We start from the raw sequence: 4,810 nt of genomic DNA on the forward strand, positions 1-4,810 counted from the left end.
AACCACCCATATCCCACACTACTATCATCGACTCTCCCTCGATCAGCCATGAAGTCTGGGTCCTCGTCGAAAGCTTCAGTAATAGACATTTCGCTCCGGGTCTTTCCCGCACAACGAATCATCACGAACCGGCTGACAGACGCCTGGCAGCAGGCCGACCGCCCAAACACAAACATACAAACAAAGCCAAGGTGCTAGGGTCAACTTACAGAATACAATAGATATACAATCAACATGCGATAGAGGGGGGTATGTTTATATGTTGTATATATACATATAAGTTCTGCATTGTATCAAATCTCTAATACAATTCAATCATCAATACCTCAACAAATATAGTTAGAGTGCATGATATGTCAATGCAACGTCAATTAAGAGGGTTCCGAAGGAAATAGGCTGGGCACGATCGAGTCGGTCCTAACACTGGCATTGTGTCGACCATAACCCTCGGGTGTCACTTACAACCTTGACATAGTCGGATCAGTCCTAACCCTGCGGGTCGACTTTTCCCTCCGCTATGCCTGACATCAACAGGTCGATCCTAACCACACAGTCGATCATATCCCCCATCGAATGGCCGAGTTACCCGAAGGCATGCTGTACCCGAAGGTATATACTGTACCCGAAGGTATATAGATATACTGTACCCGAAGGTATATACTGTACCCGAAGGTATATACTGTACCCGAAGGTATATACTGTACCCGAAGGTATATAGATATACTGTACCCGAAGGTATATACTGTACCCGAAGGTATATAGATATACTGTACCCGAAGGTATATACTGTACCCGAAGGTATATAGATATACTGTACCCGAAGGTATATACTGTACCCGAAGGTATATAGATATACTGTACCCGAAGGTATATGTCGATTCGGCGACAAAAGACAATTAATTATGAAAGGAGTGCGATCACCCTTGATGACTTCTTGAGTCATCTGACTCATCAAATCTCGATGGTCAAAAACTGCTCCGACCCAAACTCAAAACAACCCAAGAGTTAGTGTCGGTCAATACAACACAACTCCACCAACAAGAATACACGAGGGTCTAGTGTCGGTCAATACAACACAGCCCAAACAACACGACTCGAACAACACTACCAGGAGTACTAGAGTACTCGGTGACTTTCAATCATCACCATAGCCCACCTTGATGGCTTTCCCAATTCCAAACTCTCCAAACCCACAACATAAGTCGACTTTTCTTCGCCTTTCATAAATATTTTTCCCCTTCAGTTCTCCTATGCTTAAACGTTAATAAAAATGATTTCAATTCAAATTAGTCAAATTATGAGTTTATTTCTCAAAGTCTAAGTTTCCCAAGTCTTTATTTTTTGAAAGCTCTATCATTCAAAGTTTCCAAAAAATCAACCACCCAAAATACATTTCCCGGGGAAAGTCTAGGAATTCCAACGAATCCCAACAAATGGCTAAGTCTCAAACCCCACATTCGGACTTGCCTAGGGTTGTTCATCCAACCCGAAATGTCAAAGATCACCAGATCAATGAACCTCCACTCCGAAGTTGCGTCGAAACGCTCAATTCAACACATCATCAATATCATAAGTTATGAAAACAATCATAACAATAAATCATCATCATAAACAACATCAGATAAAGCATAAGTCGAATTTATCGACGCCTATCATGCAATCATAGCTAAATATAGCAAGTTGCCCTAACCTCGAGCTGTTCCAGCTTCGCAAACAAAGTTCTCCTCAAACAATTGCTCTGAGTATTCCAAAGTTCCTTCAACTGAACCTCGGAGGAAAACAAAGCAGAAACCAAACAAAATCGATTAGTTCGATCGCAAAACAATACATAAACGATAGACAAAGCATTAAAGCTTCAGAATACGACAATCGGGTACGAAAGGACAAGTTTTCGAAAACGAAAAACTCCCCCCTAAAGGTAATAACCCACGGCCTCAAAGGAAAAAGGGCTTCGACTCTTTTTCTTCGATCAAATCAATTCACAAGGTAGTTTTAGGGTAAAACTAAGGCAAAGAAACTGTCAGAACAATTTTCGGACAATCGGGCCGAAATACGACTATCCAGGGGCATTTTGGTCCAAAATAAAGGCTCAAAACTTCAAAGTTATCAGTTCTGAAAACAAATTTGACAGCAATGATCCTCATGACATCCGTGACAACAAATCCTAAAGGCACGAAGTCAGATTAAGTCTTTTCGACAATAAAGTTTCGAAATGTGAGACAAAAAGGGTTTTGAAACAGTTTTTCAGATCCTGGACAACTGGATCACAATCAGCGTTTACTGACAGAGGTTTTAGACTCAGGGGAACGTAAGGAACATAACCCAACCAAGAAATCGAAGAAATCGGACCATTTTAGAAAAAGCTCAAAACTGTGAGCACAGAAACGACTTCAGAAACGCAACAGAAACAACAATCAGAGGTAGGTATCGTGTTAGTTACCTCGATACCTAGAAGTAGGGACGAACTGCACGAAGATTGGTCAAGTTTTCGCGAAAATCTCCTCCCCCCTTGCTCTCCACGAAATTCAGCCACAAAAGGAAGAAAATGAAGGAATTTTTGCTTTTTGAGCTATTTATAGGCAGGCGAAATCGCGGGAAAATGAAAATTTCGCGATTCCGATTTTTGCAGCACGATCACCGTGGAATTCTAAGAGAGATTCTGGCGTCAGAATTCCAGAACTCAAAACAAATATCTAAGATTTGGGAAAAACGATATCCAAAACGCCAAAAGCGGTGTAAGTTAGTCTGTCCCGAAAAACTACTTTTTGCTGTGATGCTCAGACGACAAAACTTCCAACAGAAGAAAGATTGGAAATGTCGAAACAAGTCTGGCACGCGAACGGAATCTTCGTTAGATGTCCCGAATAGAAAAAGTCTTCATCCTTCGCTCAAAACTAAGGTTTCGAAGCAAAGAAATTAGCGTCGGCGGACATCCGAAAAGTTAAACCTATCGTGCGTACAGTCCAGAGTTCCGAAATGAAACGCTGGTCGATGGAAAAATAAAGAGAAACTTTAAATTTTCCAAGAGTTCGAAATCTCACTTAAAACGTTGCTTTAAGAGCGAAATAGCCTATTCTGGACATGCTCGCCATAAGGCAGGTGTGCAGACGACTCGCACGAGCTCCGAAAGAAACAACGCCACATTCCTCGAGCAATTCCTGAACTTTCTTCTTCATTAATCTTTCTCAAATATCAAACTCCTGTCACGCTTACACTGATTCCACGCGTGAGTCGGAAATTAACTTGTTCCGAAAATCCGGGTCTTACAATACTCCCCTCCAAAAAGAAAGTTTCGTCCTCGAAACTCAGAGTTCTGAGAAAAGTCCGGAATACAGTTCCTTGATCTGGTCTTCCAATTCCCCTGTAGCATTGCCCGTGTCATTGTTCCTCATAACCTTTACTTAAGCAAGTTGTTTTCCCCTTAACTGTTTCACTCTTCTATCCCCACTGCTAACTGTCGGTGTCTCAAAAGACAAACCATCATTCAACTTCATGTCGTCTGGCTCGATCACTTGCGTCGGATCTCTTCTTGAAATGATACCGGTTGGCATTCCGTGAAGTCGCACAATCTTAGCCACTTACTTCTTTACTTTCGGTCGTCCGAAATTCTTCTTAAACTCAGTGCCTCTCTGTCATCTCAAAATAGATACCCAGCTTGTCCTCGTGATCTTCATCTACAGTCCAAAACTCCACTTGTCCGTTCGATAACTCCTAGATGAAATCTTGCGTTGGAATCTAATAGTCCATTAAAACACCTCCAACTTCGTAACTATCTTTACACACACCAAGTAATCAAACTTCTACTTAGTCACTATTCGAATTAAAACTCGACTTATGTCCTTATTCCTTGTCCTTCACTAATCTTATCCCCCTTCAACATCAATTTATCAACAACTTATAAGATAATCCTCCTCTTAATATCTAACAATCCGTTTTTACCGTCTTCTTCCTCGAAACTTCCCTCACTCAAACCTATTTACACTCACTGAAATCCCTAACCCTTCGCACAAATCGAGACTTATCCTCTAGAAGATTACATCATAACTATACCTCAAGGGACTTAACTAGCCATTGACTCTTAAACTCTACGAAACTCGTCAAAATATAACAACCTCAGATATTCGTCTTAATACTAACACCTTCCTTTTTGTGACTCAATCACCATCTCGTCAATCAACTTCTTAATTTCTCAATCAAATTCTGACAAACTTCAAGTCCTACACACCTTAGACAGACATTCATAGATTTAAAACCTAAACCTTCACCAAGTTTGGTCCTCTAATGACCTTTAATCCTTCAATACTTCTTAAATGAATATCAGTTTCTTAAAAACTATAACTCCTTCACTTACCCAAACGACTTGACCAGTGTCGTCATGCTTTCACATCCACAACTTATTATGCTAACATCATTCAAATCATATCACATGGCTCATTATGTCCGCAACCTTATAATCAACATCAATCGATCATCCACCTTAACACTCCACACAACCCAGAATTCCTTTACTTCAAGATCACTCTTATATTATACCTCAATGGTCTTAACCCGAAGCTCACCTTCAGGTCTTCAATCTTCTAAGATTCAACTCCTATTGTCACACCTACAACCATAAGATCTCCTATTCGTACGCGATTCTCGACTCTCAAGATTCAACCTTAACCCTAAGATTTCAATCCAACTTAGTAAATCTCACTTAGTAATCTTAGCATATTTCTTTGGAATCCATATCAACAACCTCAAGTATTCAACTTATGCTAAAACTTTCTTTCTCCAACTTAATCATTAATTCAACACTTTTCAAGCGAAA

The sequence above is a fragment of the Lotus japonicus genome, chromosome 2, assembly GCF_012489685.1.
Source record: "Lotus japonicus ecotype B-129 chromosome 2, LjGifu_v1.2".
Taxonomy (NCBI): Eukaryota; Viridiplantae; Streptophyta; class Magnoliopsida; order Fabales; family Fabaceae; genus Lotus; species Lotus japonicus.